This window comes from Crinia signifera, chromosome 1 (assembly GCF_055691185.1).
Source record: "Crinia signifera chromosome 1, ASM5569118v1, whole genome shotgun sequence".
Lineage (NCBI taxonomy): Eukaryota > Metazoa > Chordata > Amphibia > Anura > Myobatrachidae > Crinia > Crinia signifera.
Genome location: NC_139217.1, coordinates 280,898,920 through 280,919,540, shown reverse-complemented (window position 1 = coordinate 280,919,540; position 20,621 = coordinate 280,898,920). Strand labels below are relative to the sequence as shown.

At 47.8% G+C, this 20,621-nt stretch overlaps 1 long non-coding RNA gene across 2 annotated transcripts in view; it reads right to left on the bottom strand.

The window, feature by feature from the left end:
• Window positions 1-11,112, bottom strand: part of LOC146028491 (uncharacterized) — a 247,996-nt gene extending 236,884 nt beyond the window's left edge. For both annotated transcript variants that reach the window (XR_014455229.1, XR_014455231.1), the window contains exons 1-3: window positions 10,821-11,112; window positions 9,185-9,250; window positions 7,602-7,796 (exon numbers count right to left, since the gene is read on the bottom strand). This is a non-coding gene — a long non-coding RNA (uncharacterized LOC146028491). The remainder of the gene's footprint in view (window positions 1-7,601; window positions 7,797-9,184; window positions 9,251-10,820) is intronic.
• Window positions 11,113-20,621: the final 9,509 nt, after the last annotated feature.

Sequence of the window (20,621 nt, the reverse complement as noted above, 5' to 3'; positions counted from 1 at the left end):
AATATATTCTGGTATTTGGTTTCTGTTACCTGTTGAGGTTTTCCCTTTCCTGTGTATAATTCATGCAGATTTTTTCCTGGATGAGTGCTTAGTTGCCATGTAGAGGGTAAGGGCAGGCTGTAGGCTTAAGGCACGTTCAGGAGTAGCCAACTGGAAATAACCAAACAGCATGCTGGTATCCTGACACCATCTAGAAGATTTTTACTCCACTTAAATGAAGCTCCATAATTGGCTATAATTGGTACAAGCAAGCAAAAGTGACACTAGCAATACTAGCAAAACTGTAAACTCTTCATTTATTTTAACTAAGTCTGGAGCTACATCATTGATGGATTGGGGCTGTAGTACTAAGACGTGGCATGCAAACCAAACAGAGTGCTGGGCGGCATGTGCCAGAGGGCCAGTCCAGCCCTGAACTACAATATCTTACAATTGCAAATGAACAAAAGTTAAAACAGTTATTGGCCATGAAACACCGCATAGGGGTTGGAGCAGCTCCCTCAAAACATTTCAGAGGAGCTAGTCATTGCTTGGCACCAACAAACACAAAAACAATCCTACAACAGTATATTATTCTCTAGTTTAATCAAAATGGTCCTATACTAGGGGCAGTACAGATGGTGTAATGGTTAGCATTACTGGGTAAGTAAAACAAGACATTTTTTCCCTCAGCACACTGAGCAATGCTAGTAACCAATCTAGAACACTACATGATAATAGAATTCAGAGATATTGGTTACATATACCTGCGCAGGTGTATGCTATGCCCCCAAGCCGCGTCAAGGCTTCTCTGTGTATTGGGGTCCCTAGCGCTATATCTAGGTGCAGGGTGCGGCACCCCAAAAAACCATCATAAGCTGGGAAGCCCAGTGCGGCATGCCAGTGATATACTAAGTGTTAATAATTAGTGATAGGAAGCCGAAGCTATATAAAAAGAGAGAGATAAATGAATGTAATTAAAATAGGCTAGGCTATACAGAGAAGCCTTGACGCGGCTTGGGGGCATAGCATACACCTGCGCAGGTATATGTAACCAATATCTCTGAATTCTATTATCATGTAGTGTTCTAGATTGGTTACTAGCATTGCTCAGTGTGCTGAGGGAAAAAATGTCTTGTTTTACTTACCCAGTATTTAACCCCTCCCTCATGCACCTGGGAAATGCTACTGAACTAATTGAGCATCTACCACTATCTGTATGTATGTTGTTAGAGGCAGAAGGGAGCCCATATTAGGAGGAGATGTGGGTTCTGATATGCCACATGGAGTAGTTTGGGGTTGCTCCAAGGTAGGTAGCTCTTAGTTTGGATATATCAAGTAAGGAGCCATTATCATGTGGCTCCTTGCTGGTTAATCGTAGACCCAATTTAGGGTAATGGTGGTGTGGGGTGCGGTGCTCCTGGACTGGATGGGCTGGGTGACTTTAATGCGGCATGCCCTTACATTCTATTAACACTTTTCCCTCACTAACACTATCTCTATCCTATTTTAATTACATTCATTTATCTCTCTCTTTTTATATAGCTTCGGCTTCCTATCACTAATTACTAACACTTAGTATATCACTGGCATGCCGCACTGGGCTTCCCAGCTTATGATGGTTTTTTGGGGTGCCGCACCCTGCACCTAGATATAGCGCTAGGGACCCCCAATATACAGAGAAGCCTTGACGCGGCTTGGGGGCATAGCATACACCTGCGCAGGTATATGTAACCAATATCTCTGAATTCTATTATCATGTAGTGTTCTAGATTGGTTACTAGCATTGCTCAGTGTGCTGAGGGAAAAAATGTCTTGTTTTACTTACCCAGTATTTAACCCCTCCCTCATGCACCTGGGAAATGCTACTGAACTAATTGAGCATCTACCACTATCTGTATGTATGTTGTTAGAGGCAGAAGGGAGCCCATATTAGGAGGAGATGTGGGTCCTAATATGCCACATGGAGTAGTTTGGGGTTGCTCCAAGGTAGGTAGCTCTTAGTTTGGATATATCAAGTAAGGAGCCATTATCATGTGGCTCCTTGCTGGTTAATCGTAGACCCAATTTAGGGTAATGGTGGTGTGGGGTGCGGTGCTCCTGGACTGGATGGGCTGGGTGACTTTAATGCGGCATGCCCTTACATTCTATTAACACTTTTCCCTCACTAACACTATCTCTATCCTATTTTAATTACATTCATTTATCTCTCTCTTTTTATATAGCTTCGGCTTCCTATCACTAATTACTAACACTTAGTATATCACTGGCATGCCGCGCTGGGCTTCCCAGCTTATGATGGTTTTTTGGGGTGGCGCACCCTGCACCTAGATATAGCGCTAGGGACCCCCAATATACAGAGAAGCCTTGACGCGGCTTGGGGGCATAGCATACACCTGCGCAGGTATATGTAACCAATATCTCTGAATTCTGTTATCATGTAGTGTTCTAGATTGGTTACTAGCATTGCTCAGTGTGCTGAGGGAAAAAATGTCTTGTTTTACTTACCCAGTATTTAACCCCTCCCTCATGCACCTGGGAAATGCTACTGAACTAATTGAGCATCTACCACTATCTGTATGGTTAGCATTACTGCCTCACAGCACTGAGGTCATGGTGCTGCAGAATATGTGTGCGCTATATAAGAAACTGTTAATAATTAAATAAATAATATTGTTCTGCAGCCTCACTATGGAGTAATAATTCTGTTACGGAATTGGCACACAGGTCACACCTACACCCCTATCATCAGTAACGAAAGTAAAACCGTACTAGTGTCACCCCCCTTGTGAGATGGCAGGCTACATTTAATATGACATGTACTCAATCTGTATTTCTAGTGGTCATACATCCACCACTCTATTCAATGCCGGCTGTATTACAATCTTAATACCAGTTTAGTTACACAATTATTACTCTATAAGTAAGAAGTGAGATGGCAGAGCATAATAGGAGATACAGTATATACTTAGCTGACTACTCTCCTGGAAATTGCGTGAGGCTCATGATTTTTCAGGGAGCCTCCCGCACCCACTGAAAAGCAGGCATATCTCTTGCATCCTGCCCACACCTCAGCGAACAGACAGGATGATACGGTTCGCACTACCCGGGTGGACACATCCCCTACCCCACAAAGACATGCACACTTTTTAACACCATGCAGCTTCGCCTTATACTCTATGTAGAGGCCTGCACCAGCATACTTGCTTACCCTCCCGCTTTTAGCAGGAGGCTCCCGGATTTTACAGGAGCCTCCAGCTGCCCCGCAAGCTGGCTCTATCCTCCCGGTTTTTGGGACCCCCTCCCTAGAGAGACAGACTGCGCATGCGCGCATCACAGCCGGCCACCGCGAGTAACGGCGGCCGAGCTGAGAGGTAGTCAGTCTAGTGCGGCTGATCAGCGGGACTAGGAGAGAGTTAGACTGACTAGCAGCCAGGGCTCTGCACGGCTGAGGCTGGCCCCGCCCACCACACTCAGAGCAGCAGCAGCAGCCAGGCTCCGTGTATCAGGAGCAAGCCCTGCTCCTGCCTATTCCTTCCTGCTCCTATGTCTGCCTTCGGAGAGCTCAGCTGCCTGCTCCACTACACTGCCGGGTCCCTGCACTTCCACAGGAGGGAGAACACAGCCAGGTGAGATCTGTATCTCCTGGGGCAAAGGGTGGGCTGTATAAAAGGTGTGTGTGTGTTATTTAGGAGTTGGCTGTGTGTAATTTAAAACAGAGGTTTTAATGGCTTTAATATGATTTTTTTTTGGGGGGGGGGATGTGTATAATGTATTATTGTGTAATGGTGTGGTGTGTGTGTGTGTGTGTAATGAAATAGCAGTGTGTGTGTACTGGTTGTAATATGGGGTGCTGTGTATAATTGAATATTATGCCAGGCATCTGATCACGCTGGGCAGAGTGGTGGTTTGTGTTAATGCCACAGCCGGGCAGAGTGGGGGACAATCCACCTGATTCCACATGGCTCCGGCTGTGTCAGATCAAGTCCGCAGTGTGGAGCTGGCTTGCGACCAATCAGAGCTCGCACTTCGGGAGCCAAGCAGGAGCTACAGTGGTGGCTCCTGACTGGCTGTCGGACCACAAGCTCCAATTGGCCCTAAAGTTTTGAAATAGCCACGACGCGGACCTGATCTAATACAGCCGGAGCCAGGTGGATTGTCCCCTACTCTGCCCGGCTTTTGTCATTACCGCACATTGTAACGGAGGGGAGGGAGAGAGAGGGAAGAGGAGGAGGGGTAATCCCTCATGGCAAATAGCATGTACCCTGGCAAAGAGTATGCAACCCCTGGCAAAGAGCATGTTACCCCTGGCATCAAAAGCAAGTGGTATAATATGTAATGGGTGTGTAGCATGTGTAATTTTTTACGCGCCTTCGGCGCGCACTATCACAGTCTTTTCCTTGTTTATTTCCCACACTTTCATCCTGGCTCCTACATTTTTAAACATTTGCCAAGCCCTGGTGTAATGTAATAGCGTGTATGTACTGGGTGTAATATGGGGGGAATGTGTGTAATGTAATATAGTGGTGTGTACTGACTGCAATATGAGGGGAGGGTTGTGGTGTAGATGTGTGTAATGCATACTTATATATGTATAGGCAGCAAAAGAGGCAGAAGTTGTCTTTCACATGTTTAGTGCAGTGTGACAAGGAAGCAACCAGGGGCAGATTGGGGACTAAAAGTGGCCCTGGAAAATTTCTGAAAGTGGCCTCATGTGGGCGGCAACAAATCAATAAAGGGCGGAGCCAGCATTACAGTAGGCGGGATTATTACATCACTATACTTAGACATTGTTGACAGGCAAAACTAATGCCGTTGTGTCCATTATAAAAATAAAATAAAATAGGGACAACAGGGATAGTGCGCATCGAAAATCCACACCGTAATGCCTATTACACGTCACACACCCATTACATAGTATACCAATTGCAATGATTACTAATTACACACCGTAAAGCAAATTAAACAGCACACAGTAGTGCCCATTCCATATTATGCAGCACACCATAACGCCTATGACATATTATGCTACACACCGTAATGCCCATTATACATTATGCTACACACTGTAGCGTCCATTACAAATTCACACACTGTATTGCAAATTACACATGATACCGCACACCGTCGTGCCCATTACATATTATGCAGCACACCATAATGCCCATGAAATTATGCCACACACTGTAATGCCCATTACACATCATAGTACCCATTCCATATTATGTTGCAAACCATAATGCCCATTACATATTGTGCCGCACAACGTAATGTCCATTACACATTATACTTCACACCATAATGCCCATTACACATTATGCTACTGTAATGCTCCGCAGCACTCCTGCTTATTCAGTTAGCACATAATGCCCCCAGTAGTGTATATTACCCATAATGCCCCCAGTAGTGTCCATTATACATAATGCCCCCAGTAGTGTCCATTATACATAATGCCCCCAGTAGTGTCCATTATACATAATGCCCCCAGTAGTGTCCATTATACATAATGCCCCCAGTAGTGTCCATTATACAAAATGCCCCCAGTAGTGTCCATTATACATAATGCCCCCAGTAGTGTCCATTATACATAATGCCCCCAGTAGTGTCCATTATACATAATGCCCCCAGTAGTGTCCATTATACATAATGCCCCAAGTAGTGTCCATTATACATAATGCCCCCAGTAGTGTCCATTATACATAATGCCCCCAGTAGTGTCCATTATACATAATGCCCCCAGTAGTGTCCATTATACATAATGCCCCCAGTAGTGTCCATTATACATAATGCCCCCAGTAGTGTCCATTACACATAATGCCCCCAGTAGTGTCCATTACACATAATGCCCCCAGTAGTGTCCATTATACATAATGCCCCCAGTAGAGTCGATTATACATAATGCCCCCAGTAGAGTCGATTATACATAATGCCCCCAGTAGTGTCCATTAAACATAATGCCCCCAGTAGTGTCCATTAAACATAATGCCCCCAGTAGTGTCCATTACACAATGCCCCCAGTAGTGTCCATTATACAAAATGCCCCCAGTAGTGTCCATTATACATAATGCCCCCAGTAGTGTCCATTATACATAATGCCCCCAGTAGTGTCCATTATACATAATGCCCCCAGTAGTGTCCATTATACATAATGCCCCAAGTAGTGTCCATTATACATAATGCCCCCAGTAGTGTCCATTATACATAATGCCCCCAGTAGTGTCCATTATACATAATGCCCCCAGTAGTGTCCATTATACATAATGCCCCCAGTAGTGTCCATTATACATAATGCCCCCAGTAGTGTCCATTACACATAATGCCCCCAGTAGTGTCCATTATACATAATGCCCCCAGTAGTGTCCATTATACATAATGCCCCCAGTAGTGTCCATTATACATAATGCCCCCAGTAGTGTCCATTATACATAATGCCCCAAGTAGTGTCCATTATACATAATGCCCCCAGTAGTGTCCATTATACATAATGCCCCCAGTAGTGTCCATTATACATAATGCCCCAAGTAGTGTCCATTATACATAATGCCCCCAGTAGTGTCCATTATACATAATGCCCCCAGTAGTGTCCATTATACATAATGCCCCCAGTAGTGTCCATTATACATAATGCCCCCAGTAGTGTCCATTATACATAATGCCCCCAGTAGTGTCCATTACACATAATGCCCCCAGTAGTGTCCATTACACATAATGCCCCCAGTAGTGTCCATTATACATAATGCCCCCAGTAGAGTCGATTATACATAATGCCCCCAGTAGTGTCCATTATACATAATGCCCCCAGTAGAGTCGATTATACATAATGCCCCCAGTAGAGTCGATTATACATAATGCCCCCAGTAGTGTCCATTAAACATAATGCCCCCAGTAGTGTCCATTAAACATAATGCCCCCAGTAGTGTCCATTACATAATGCCCCCAGTAGTGTCCATTATACATAATGCCCCCAGTAGTGTCCATTATACATAATGCCCCCAGTAGTGTCCATTATACATAATGCCCCCAGTAGTGTCCATTATACATAATGCCCCCAGTAGTGTCCATTACACATAATGCCCCCAGTAGTGTCCATTATACATAATGCCCCCAGTAGTGTCCATTATACATAATGCCCCCAGTAGAGTCGATTATACATAATGCCCCCAGTAGAGTCGATTATACATAATGCCCCCAGTAGTGTCCATTAAACATAATGCCCCCAGTAGTGTCCATTAAACATAATGCCCCCAGTAGTGTCCATTACACAATGCCCCCAGTAGTGTCCATTATACATAATGCCCCCAGTAGTGTCCATTATACATAATGCCCCCAGTAGTGTCCATTATACATAATGCCCCCATTATACATAATGCCCCCAGTAGTGTCCATTACACAATGCCCTCAGTAGTGTCCATTATACATAATGCCCCCAGTAGTGTCCATTAAACATAATGCCCACAGTAGTGTCCATTACACAATGCCCCCAGTAGTGTCCATTATACATAATGCCCCCAGTAGTGTCCATTATACATAATGCCCCCAGTAGTGTCCATTACACAATGCCCTCAGTAGTGTCCATTATACATAATGCCCCCAGTAGTGTCCCTTACAATGGTAATGCTCACCTTTTTTTTGCAGGCTGGTATCAGGCATTCAGGGAAGGAGAGGAGTGCAGAGCTGCCACTGGGGCCTTGTGTATTGTGGCTCCGCTGCTCTGCTGGTGGTTGGGAGCTTCCAGTTGTTTGGAGCTGCTGTCGGCTAAGGTGCCACTTTATGGTTTGTCAGGACAGGGGCAGAGGAGAATCAGCTTCATGACTTGGCTGGAGAGGGGGACAACATCAGGGTTAGCGGGGGAGCGGCAGGCTCTTGTCTGGCGCTGTTAGGGCAGGGGGAGAGGAGTGGCAGCTTCATTAGCGTTTCGGCAGGGACAGGGGGAGAGGAACAGCAGCTTCATGAGCATCTTGGCGGAACAGGGGGGAGAGGAGCAGCAGCTTCATGACTCCTCAACATGGACCATGCTGCCAATAATCATAAATGCTATGACATAATGTATAAATAAAAATATGAATCCCCGATCGGCGGCAACGCCGCATACAGTGCCCTGCTACTATATGCGGCCCCGCCTCCACCCACCCGCTCTTCTCCAAATGGCTGAGTCCCGGAGAACAGCAGGTGGGAGGAAGCGGCCTGCATACAGTAGTAACAGACAGGGGCGGATCCAGAAAAAAATGACAGGGGGGACACCAAGTTAGGGCAAGGGGTGGATAGTGGTGCCAGGTGTGCAAACACTCTCAGAAAAGGGGTGTGGGTTCATGACCAAGGGCGTGGCCTCACAGGCTTGTGGATGACTGAGGTATACAGAATGATAGAAAGAGGCAGTGGGAGATGTAGAGACAGAGAATGACAAGCTGTGGAGTACAAAGAGAGGGTAACAGGAAGAGGGACATGACATAAAGAAAACATGGGTAATGGGGAGAGGCAGAGGGTGTCCAAGAGTGGGTGAAAGGGAGGAGTAGAGGGTGATGTGGAAATGCAGAGGGTGGACAATAGGTGAAAGGAAGAGGCAGTGTGAGAGGCAGAGGGTAGCTGGTCTCAAGTGGGACAGACAGGCAGGAAAAAACATGGGGTGTAACAAGAGCTGAGAGAAGCGCGAGAGAGAAAAGGAAAGGGAGATAGAAAAAGAATAGAGAGATGGAGAGCGGAGAGATGAAGAGCAGAGCGAGAGTTGGGGAGCGGAGTGAGAGAGATGGAAAGCGGAGAGAGAGATGGAGAGCGGAGAGTAGGGGGGTAACAAGAGCTGAGAGAAGCTGGAGAGATAAAAAGGAAGGAAGAGAAAAAGGATAGAGAGATGGAGAGCAGAGCGAGAGTTGGAGAGCGGAGAGAGCACAGAGAGAGAGAGAGACCAGGAGAGCGCAGAGAGAGAGAGAGAGACCAGGAGAGCGCAGAGAGAGAGAGACCCGGAGAGCGCATAGAGAGAGAGAGAGACCAGGAGAGCGCGGAGAGAGAGACCAGGAGAGCGCAGAGAGAGAGAAGTGAGAAAAATAGGAGGGGGGGAGATAGAGCAGAGAGGGAGAGAAAGAAAGAGAGGGAAAAGTGGGGGAAAGGGAGAGGGTTGAAAATGATATGTGTGTCGTCGTCCCCTGTACAGAACTCAGCAAACACTCCCCCCCCCCATCCCTCATTCCAATATACAAGGCAAATAGTGTACCTGGTAGTAGGTCAACAGCAGGTACCATAGAGGAGGTGGCAGGTCCCGTGGTAGTGGCGGACGGTTCTGTGTGGAGAGAGCAGAAGTGAGTCACGTGGAGAAGACCGAGGCAGCGTGGCCCATGGAAGATGAGGCCACGAGTCCGGTGGCGGGAGCTGTAGACAGTAGTAAGTCACATGGAGGATGTGCCTGCCAGGCAGCATCACATCACCAGCTCTTCCTTCCTCTCCGCTGTTTCTCGCGCCGGGGGTGTCACTAGAAGAGGACGTGAAGTCCCGGCAGCAGCATTAGGAGAGGCTTAGGTAAAACAGCGGGCGGGAGGAGGCAGGGCCACTAGCTGTGACTGCAGCCACCCACCTCCAGTGATGCCGCCTGCCACTGAAATAATGGCCAATCCGCCTATATAAATATATATATATATATCCAATACCTTTTTCCAATCACAAAAAGTTACTAACAGCTAGGTAGCCAGATCGCAGATCCTGCTGGTGTTTCTCTCTGATGCTAGCTGCTGCTGCGCCACATGCCTGAGGAACGCACAGCCAGCATCAGCCTTGCCACTCACTCTCTCTCCTCTCCCTCCATCTGCGTCCTCACAGGCTCACCCTCCCGGAGTTCGTCCCTCCCTATGTGCAGCCCCATCCCCTGGCACGAGCTGGTTGCTGCATCTGACTCGCAAGACTCGCAAGATGATGAGATCATCATCTCGCATGATTGTCTGCAAAGCTCTGCAGCGCCACGGTGTCCTGACTGCTGGATGCGCTGCGTGTCCCTGGAAAGTGACTGCTGGACACGCAGCTGACCCTGCTCACCCCCCTCCTTCCGAACTGCCCCCAACCCCCCCCCCCCACCAAATAAAAAATAAAGTGTGTGTTTCTCCAGATATGGGCCCCCCTGACAGGCACAGGTAAAATGTACCCGCTACCCCCCCCCCTCTCGGCGGCCCTGCCCACAGCAAATATTACTGTGACTCTTTCCCCACTCCCCCCAAACCTTAATGTGACATGCCCCCCCCCAAACCTTAATGTGACATGCCCCCCCCCAAACCTTAATGTGACATGCCCCCACCAAACCTTAATGTGACATGCCCCCCCCCTAAACCTTAATGTGACATGCCCCCCCAAACCTTAAGGTGACATGCCCCCCCAAACCTTAAGGTGACATGCCCCCCCAAACCTTAAGGTGACATGCCCCCCCAAACCTTAATGTGACATGCCCCCCCCTAAACCTTAATATGACATGCCCCCCCAAACCTTAATGTGACATGCCCCCCCAAACCTTAAGGTGACATGCCCCCCCCAAACCTTAAGGTGACATGCCCCCCCCCCAAACCTTAATGTGACATCCCCCCCCAAACCTTAATATGACATGCCCCCCCCCAAACCTTAATATGACATGCCCCCCCCCAAACCTTAATGTGACATGCCCCCCCCCCCAACCGTAATGTGACATACCCCCCCCCCAAACCTTAATGTGACATGCCCCCCCCCCCAAACCTTAATGTGACATCCCCCCCCCCAAACCTTAATGTGACACTCTGCCCCCTCCCTCCCCAAACCTTAATGTGACACTCTGCCCCCTCCCTCCCCAAACCTTAATGTGACACTTTCCCCTGATTGTCTTTAGAAGAACTTGCCTGGCCTCTGCTTCAGTGGGTGGCAGTGTTGTGGCTGCTGCTGCTGCTCTTCTCCTTTCTTTCTGCTGGGCTGAGGCTGAGCACGGTGAGCAGGGCTCCTCCAGTCACACCATGTGACTTCCTGGTTAGATCAGGAAGCCGGGGGAAACAAACACTGTGGGGAGGGAGTGACGCTGCCTGACAGGGGCAGCCAAGTGCAGAGGAGAGGGAAGGACACGGAGCAGGTACCGTAGGGGGATTCTGCTGCTGACGCTGCTGCTGCCTGTCATACAGTATGACAGGCGCAGGATAAAGCAGCAGCGCACAGCAGCATTCATTACCATACCTCCCAACTTTAGCTGCACGGGAGTCGGGCCGCCGCTGCTACGCGCCGGAGGCGCGGCGAAATTTTCGAGGGCGTGGCCTATACTCGCGGCTCTTCCGCGAGGCCACGCCCCCCATTTTGCCGCTATGGGGGCATGACCCAGATGCTCTGTGAGCCTCCAGCCATGCCCCCTGGCTACGGGAATAGACGCTGTGCGCATGCGCACAGCGTTTGTTCCCCGCAGCTTAGCAGCTGTCAGGGGGGACTCCCAACAGCCCCCCCACACCGCGGGACACTGCTGCCCGCGGGTGGGACATCGGGACAGGCCCTGACAATCGGGACTGTTGGGAGGTATGCATTACTTCACCGCACCTGAACTTCCACTGCGCCCCTGCTGTGCTACACAGGCGCATCTCATGTTTGGGGGGTGGATGATTGCAACTTTCGGCCTCACATGTGCATACCTCCCAACTGTACCGCTTACCGCGGGAACGTCCCGATATTCGGGGACGTTCCCGCGTCCCGCACGGGGGCCCCCTTTGTCCCGCGGTGGGGGGGGACAGTTGGGAGCCCCCCAAGCCTGCCGTGAAAAGACGCTGTGCGCATGCGCACAGCGTCTTATTCAGCGCCGACGAGCGGCGAAAACGGGGGCGTGGCCGGAGATCGCGTCGTCCCGCGAGGCCACGCCCCCTTTTCTCGGGAATGCGCCCCCTTTTCGCCGCGCGCATGTCCCGACCTCCCAACTGCAGAAGTTGGGAGGTATGCATGTGGCCGGCCTCCCGGGAAAGTTCCCGATGGCTTAAATGGCCAATCCGCCCCTGGAAGCAACATCCGTAACTGAATCAGGCCCAAAGTGGTCCAGAGTTTTCTTCTGCCACTGCACGAAAACCCCATAGTGGCCATAGGTGCGCCCATAGGTGAAGTTAGACATGCCTACTGGGCGGAGCATGACACACCCTCTCAGCGACACGTTGCGTTCTTTTAGCAGCTCAAATCTCCCTGATTAGTTTTCAAAAGTAGGCAAGTATGGGCCTGCACCAGGTGTCAAAGCAGATGGTAATGACTCTGCTCATAAACACAGTGTTCTTGAATACCACTACATTGTATTTATCAGGAATACTATATTGATATACTCCATTATTCCTGTATATATGAACTTATGATATAGGGGAGGAATCCCACAGAGTGCTGATGTAGAAAACCGATTAGGGGCACATATAAATTAAAGTGACATTTAAGTATTATAAATAAATTTGGCAATTTACTCTTTACGAAATGTCAGATTAACAAAAGAAAAGAGACAGCAGCCCTACATTTTTTTAAACATATTGGAATACACTTTTTTACATTTTTCATTTTACATTTCACCGATTGTGTACCGATATTAATGTGATATATTTTAATACATACCAATAAAATCTGCCCTTGTGTTCTGAATATTGTTATTGTATTTGGGTGTATGTTTGATGTGTCATTTTCATTTTTTGGGTTCTGTGTAGTGCTGTGCCCCTTACATATGTTTTTTATTATTATTATTATTTTCTTCTCATTACTCTCCCTTTTAATGTTCCAGACTTCCTGATGCCATAGACTGGAGCTTGAAAGAGGAATATAAATGAGGGTGGCAATCTAGGACCCTCTAATATTTAGGTGTCAATCTATAAACCCTGTACTTGGAATGTAAATATGGTCCATTATTGAACGCTTTTGAGGGTTTAACCTAAAGAGTGGATGCTCCATGAAACCTCTTGGCTTGGTTGTATTGCAGCAGCAAAAATTGTCCTTTTACCTAAATTGCACAATTTTAACACACTGTTAGTGTTACGGTTTTGGGTATGCACCCGCAGCCGGTACTGCTGTTTAGGACAGCCACGGCAGGATCATACGCTAACTCTGTTGACCCCTCGAGTAGGGTGACTGGTTCCTGCAGGAACTAGGCTTCGCCTGTAACCACCATGTTTGAAAGGGCGAGTTAAGCCCGCCCTAGCTCCGGTGCAGCTAGGTGTTATGTGCAGACAAGGAACCAGGGACCCCCTCAGAGTACAGCCAAAAGGATAATCTAACTACAGAAGCCTAACTGTGACATAGATAGTTTCGGCAAGTTACCTCTTTTCTTTAACGCGACTAATAGCGCCAGCGACCTAGTCGCCCACCAACCGCGACTGCACAATAGAAAATACACCACACCACACCAAGAATAAACCCACACTGGGAACACCCAGGCTGGGGAAACTGAGAACACAGCAACTGCTGGAGATTTCCCCCTAAATAGCAAAGTGGAGGGATGATAAAGAAAGGAAAAATGCCCAGGAGAGCAACTTGCAAAAACCAGAGAACCAAGTCCCCAGACAGGGGAACTTACAGCACCAGGAACGGACTGCCAGCCAAGAGGTGACCACCAAGTAGGATTCCCAGCAGCAGACAGGCACAGGAGTAGATGGGATCAGGCAGGTGCAGCGGTGTAGCTAGGTGCCATGGTGCGCGGAGCAAGGGCATATTCCCCCCCCCTCCCCCGGTAATGAATTGGGGGCGTGGCTAATAGAATCTGCTGCGCTATATAAGACACTGTAATGGAATCTGCTGCACTTTATAAGAACCTGTAACGGAATCTACTGCGCTATATAAGACACTGTAACGGAATCTGCTGCGCTATATAAGACACTGTAACGGAATCTGCTGCGCTATATAAGACGCTGTAATGGAATCTGCTGTGCTATATAAGACGATGTAACGGAATCTGCTGTGCTATATAAGACACTGTAACGGAATCTGCTGTGCTATATAAGACGCTGTAACGGAATCTGCTGCGCTATATAACAACCTGTAACGGAATCTGCTGCGCTATATAACAACCTGTAACGGAATCTGCTGCGCTATATAACACACTGTGACGGAATCTGCTGCGCTATATAACAACCTGTAACGGAATCTGCTGCGCTATATAACACACTGTGACGGAATCTGCTGCGCTATATAAGACACTGTAACGGAATCTGCTTAGCTCCCCCCTCCCCTCCCACGTGTGTGTGTGTGTATATAGATCTATAGATGGGACTTTTAGTACCACCACATTTGGACAGGCACAAGCATCATTATACAGTAGGAGCAAGTTTCATCTTTGCTCCTTTGGTCATGTCTAGCCATGGCTAGCCATGGCTATTCTATTGTTCTCAGCTGCAATACAAGATGAAACTTGCTCCTACTGTAGTTACCCTGAGGACCCCCAGACTGCTTACCTATTCCTGCACACCTCTAGGACTGAAGCACCGTGTCCAAGATTACATGGGACCCCCAGAATGGGCCAGGCAGCTGTTGTGACTTCAATCACCAATGGATCAGCTTTCCTCAGGTTGTCTGACTGCTGCAAACGCCTGTCACATGGGGGAGGAGCATATACTGAACTCTGCTCAGGCAGACAGCTGAGCACAGGCCTCTGAGACCTCCTTAACCCCAGTGACAGCCGGACCAGGCCATGATGCACCTCCTTCCTTGCAGCAGCAGCTCCTGAGCCTTCGGAGTCTGTACTTCCGGATCTTCAATGCGCCGCTGAAGACCCCATCGGCGCTGGCTCCTCCTACCTGCCGCGGGGCCGGACAGGGTAGCCACCAGCACTGTGCATGCTGCCCGTTAGTATAGTACTATCATAGTACTATACTAACGGGCAGCATGCGCAGCGCCGGCGGCTGCCATGATGCTTGAACTACTTGTGCAGACTGCAGTGGGATCATTTGCGGAGGGGGGGCGGGCCGGCGGCGCCATTTGACCAATCGGCGCCCGGTGCATGAGCTCATGCTCCGGTGGCTCCGCCCTCCCTACGCCTCTGGGCAGGTGGACCGCGTCTGGACGTAAGCTAACTGAACCAGCACAGGGCCGGGAAAAGCTGCACTGAGAGTATCAGACAAGAGAACAGCAGACGGCTGGTGAGCTCCTAACAGAGCAGTAACCTGACTAAGGGCCAGCAGGAAACAGGACTAGAAGCTACCTGCAAAAGGAACAGGAAACTAAAGGTGCGTACACACGGGGTAATATGATCGCTGGCAATACTGCTCAGCAATCATATTGCCCCGTGTCCCGTTTTCATCTGCGACCAGAGATGGTCGCAGATGAAAATTCAAACACTGCTGGGTGAAAAGGCAGGGGCTGTCGCTGGTCGGAGGAGCATGCTCCTCCGACCAGCGACCATACAGGTGCTGAAAACGGGAGCGCGCACCCGGCGATTTATTGCTGGTGCACACTTCAATCACTGGCAATATGGTCGCTCAGCGACCATATTCCCAGCGATTTCAGCCCCTATCGCCCCCGTGTGTACACAGCATTAGAAGTAGAAGCTATCACTGGCAGACCAAAGCTGGGGAGAATGCCTTAAGAATGGCTCAAGTGTTTAATTTCACATGGGAGAGATCCAGCTATGATAACGAGCTCTTTACCTCTCAGACTTGTGAATAAATTAAGTTCACAGAATACTGATCTGTAATGGCACAGACCTACCACTGGAGGCCACCAGAGAGTCAAATGCCAAACACAAACGAGCAGAACACAAAACAGAACGGAACCATTATTAATGGTTCCTAACAGTTAGAGAGCGCACCGGTGACACTGACATTTTTAACACAATATATAATTTATTAATATGATACACATGTATCAATCACAACTATAAAAATCAATCAATACTTTAAAAGCGTTAAAAAAACAGTGGGATAGACAGCAGCCTTTTCTAATCCATTGTTATGGCTAATGAGAGATTAGAAGCTGTTTTGATGTACCATTTAATTTCTAAGACACATCTAGCCTTTGTGCCACACAGTCAGTAAGTTTTATGCAGCATAAGATTTGACAGTTCAGCTCGATTAGTAATGAAATTAGTTTGCAGTAATCTTGATACTGCAAGTTGGCATGACATCCAGACTGGTTTGCTCCTTTTATTTAACTATAGTTGACAGGGAGTTATATCCAGACGGCAAGGGCTTGGATGGTCAGTTCCATTAATTAACAATTCACAGCCATGCAAGGAATTTTTTGGTGTGTAATGACATTACCTTTAGGATTGGTGTCTCTGCATTCCTCTAAGTCAGGGGTGTCCAAACTTTTTGCGACGAGGGCCAGATTTGGTGAAGTGTGAGAGCCGACCATTCAGCCTGACATTCTTTGAATCATTAATCAGATCAGAATGGTCCCCCACTCTGCCCCCATTCACTGTATGTTCCCCACTCTGCCCCCATTCACTGTATGTCCCCGTGCCTGCCCCTTCACTTTATTTTCCCCAGCCTGCCCCCATTCACTGTATGTCCCCCAGCCTGCCCCTCCTTCACTGTATGTTCCCCACTCTGCACCCATTCACTCTGTCCCCCAGCCTGCCCCCTTCTCTTAATATCCATCAGTGCCTCCATTCATTGTATGTCCCCAAGCCTGACCCTCCTTCATTGTATGACTCCCATTCACTGTATGACCCCCATTCACTATGTACCCCACTCTGCCCCCATTCACTGTATGTCCCCCACTCTGCCCCCTCCCTTCTCTGTATGTTTCCCAGCCTCTTGTGTGAGCCAGAGGAAGGAGAGGCCAAGCCGGAACTGCAAGGACAGGAGATGCTTGGGCTCCCACTGCTCTGCATGTTATGGGAGCAAGTTTCCCCCTTGTTGCCCCCCTCCCCAAACACTGCTGTCACTGTGATTGTGGAGTAGAGTTATATATGATTGCAGCAGCAGGGGTATGATGCCAAACACATCTGACTGTGGCGGCCGGCACCTCCTAACTGCAGCAGACAACAAGGTAAAGGCGCGCTCGCTGGGGCCCCACCTTTAGTGTCCTGTGCTGTGCTTCCCACATCTGATGCCCTGCCCACTTCCAGATGGAGGCACCGGGCCGCTTGAATTGACAGCACAGGCCGCAATTGGCCCCCGGGCCTGACTTTGGACATGCCTGCTCTAAGTAGTATATTGCACACAAGGAATGTCCCGGGCACCGGAGATTTTAGTGGGGAGTAGGGTATGCTGTATGTAGCATCTACTGCTCTGTTGGGAGACAGACTGCAGCGTGAGACCAGTTCACTCCAACGCTGCATCTGAGAGTCGTCCACATGCTCACAGCTGGGGGCGGACACTCGTGAAGGAGACAGGCTCACCGCCGCCGATTCCGGGACCCTCACTTCTCCGTGCAAGTGCAGCCTCCAATCCACAGTGGAAGAGAGGGAGTGAATAGCAAACAAATGTCCATGCAGATTTTTAGGGAGGATGTCTTAGAGACAGGCAATTGCTGGTGTCAGTACAACTGTATAAATTGTCCTCTTACCTAAATGGATGTACCTTTTCCAGACTATCCCGAGGCTATTGCTTAGGCTTCTTTGTAATACACTTAATTGGATTCTCTCTTGTTATACTTGGAGGAATGCTAAGCCTGGAATAGCCAGGAATACTCTTTCTCTCACTAAACAGTGTGTAGCGTTCTCTTGAAAAATACCACTCAGCTTGTACACAGGCAGGCTAGGGATTAGCACCACCTGACCAACCCTAAGCTGGATGGTTATGGAGCAGTCTATAATGTATCTGTTATCTTTACCAGATGATTTTTGGTTGCAAGCTATGGATGTTCCCACTTGGTCTGGCACAGATATAGCACTCCATACAACCAGGCTTGGACTGGTCTGGCAGGGAGCCGGGGGATTCACTGGTAGGCCCTGGTGTTTTATGACTCACCCACTCAGGGGTTAAAGTGGACCGGAACTGCATTTCATCAGCTCCAATTTGGAGGTGGAACAGTTCCACCTCTGTCCGCCCACCATGCTTGGCCCCAATATGAATCTGTACACAAAAGACACAGTTGGGGAATCTGCCTCACAGGACTTAATATTGCAATTGATGGTATATGTTGTGGCCCCCTATTAGTATGATTTCAAAATGACCATTGTTGTCAGGGGTGTGCTACCACTGACACTGATATATTAGAATATACAAAGAAAGAAAAAGTGTGTCTTGGTGTGGTGCACCATGAAGAAATAATCAAAGCCAATAAAATATAACTTTTAATAAGACATTTTTTAAAACTGCGAAATATAAAAAAAACATACAGATGACAAACAAAGTGATTATAGTGCGTGTTTAAAAACAGCACGTGTTGGGACTGATTATGTGTTTAAAGTTGGTCTCTATAATATTACAATGTAGCGTCTCAAAAGAACATTAACTGTTTCAAATGTGGGAAATGCCTCCTCTTGTTACATTTGTTAAATATGTAGTTACTGTGATAATAAGCTGCTTGCGCTTGGCAGAGCAGATACACGGGCTAGACCTGTATGTCTATTAAATAAGGATGCCCAAATAATTGTGTTGTTTACCTGCTAAATAACTGGGTCGACACGCTGTGTCGTTATGGCTCAATTGTAACTTATATCCGTGTAGAGGTTGCCCGTGCTTGTCAGAACTGGTGCATGGGCTGCCAGTAATTACCCATCAAATTCATAGGGTGCACGTACCCTTCGCGTGGTGTAATACCTTAGTGGGTAACCAGCATGTTGACACTCTGTGTCAATAATATGGTCTTCAGTGTAATAACTGATAATATTTGAAACACGCATATGCATAACGTTATATAAACTCCACAAATGTGGTACTTGATGCACTTATCACGGACAGGCTCCACAGCGGCAAGCCGACTCATTGTCGGCTTGCCGCTGATGAGAGGATGGATGATGAGAGGCTGTGACTCACACTGTCTGCCTCTCATCCTCCATCCTATCATCAGCTGTAAATCAGAAAAACAGACATAGCAGCCACACCTCTACAAGCCCACCCATCTTGAATGCTGTGCAGCTGCGGTAGGGTTACCACCTAGTCCCTTTAATTCCGGACACATATTAATTACACAGGTTCTGTGGCTGGCTGACTTCAAGACTCCACTTCACCTGATTTTAAACTGCCACAGAACCTGTGTAATTAACATGTGTCCGGAATTAAAGGGACTAGGTGGTAACCCTAAGCTGCGGCCAGAATAGATAGAGGCTCAGCCAGATAGCTTCCTGGTCTGGCTGATGTGTTGGGCGGAGCTAAGGGAATGATTAATGTGGCCCATCCCACCCCTGCCAGCTACCCTTGCATAGCTGCCTGTCTGATTTATGAAATGCCTCCTGTAGCACCGGCCACCAGCCAATGAGACCTCGAGTACAAGTGGTGTCTCTGATCTTTTCTTAATGTCAAAAGGAAACCATTTTAATGTCAACATAACTGTCTTGTATGCAATACACCACAGCTGTCACCACAATAATGTTTTGTTTTTTTTAATTCAATCATTTTTATTGAGTACATTTTTTGTTTTGTTTATAGTACACATACTGTAGATACAAACATTGTACGAGAAGGAGGGGGGGAAAGGGAAGTAAAAAAAGAACAACCCCAGATAGACAAATACAACAATTTCTTGTTACTGCAGATAAATGCAAGTACAGTAATAAAAAATATGGTCAGTAAACAATCATAGCCAGATTCACCAATACATATTTGTAATCATTATTATCCAATGTATATAAAGAAAAAATGTTTACCATTCAAGTCAAAACACAGTCATTCAAGCCTTCATTGAAAAATGAAGTGGCATGGTCATGAATATAGTTTGAGTCAATATTACCATGGAAAGTTACTATTTTAGCCCAACATTACAAATCACTCAGGAACCAAATATCACTACAAGAATCCAACCACCTATTCCAAATTGTATAATATATGTTCTCCGACTTTATAGATACTGTACATAAACAAATTTCTCATGCCGTTCTACTCCATTAGTCAAAGATAGCCATACCCCAACCGTGATCTGGCAATGCATACCTTCACTAACATGCATAAATGAATGATATAACATTGGGTAAGCTTATCCAGAATATCTTCCTCAAATGCTGCCAATACACACTGTTATGATCCGGGGACCACCTTGCCACCCCTATCTCCGTTGCCTCAAACCGGGATTGGCGGATGTGTGCAGAGAGCTAGGCTTCACCAATAATAGCCGCGTTCGAGGGAGCCAGTTAGTCCGGCTCCAACCCCGATGCCACCTGGCCTTATGAGAGGACAACACGACCGCCAAGGCCAATAGAGAGCAAGGGTACAGCTAACTACACCTACAGAAGGCAAGGGGACCCCGGACGCCTGGCGTGTAATACCCCTGGGGGACACTACCCAATAATACGGGATAGATCCAGGGGAGTATGACTAAACGTAACAATACGTGAAAATGGTAATGAATATAAATGATGAACAAGGGAGCAACAATGCTACGAAGATGGTATGCTATCACAACAACTGAGGGCAACAATGCCGAAGATGGAATATAAAGACAAAAGATACAACTGGCAGCAATGCTTCTAACTAGATGGAATATGGGACTAGAAAGCACTGGCAACCAGGTTCTCTGATGACACTTATCTGTAGCCGGACACGGGTACACGGGACACGGCACAAGGCACAGCACAAGGCACGGCACAGAACGGAACGGCACAGCACTGCAGA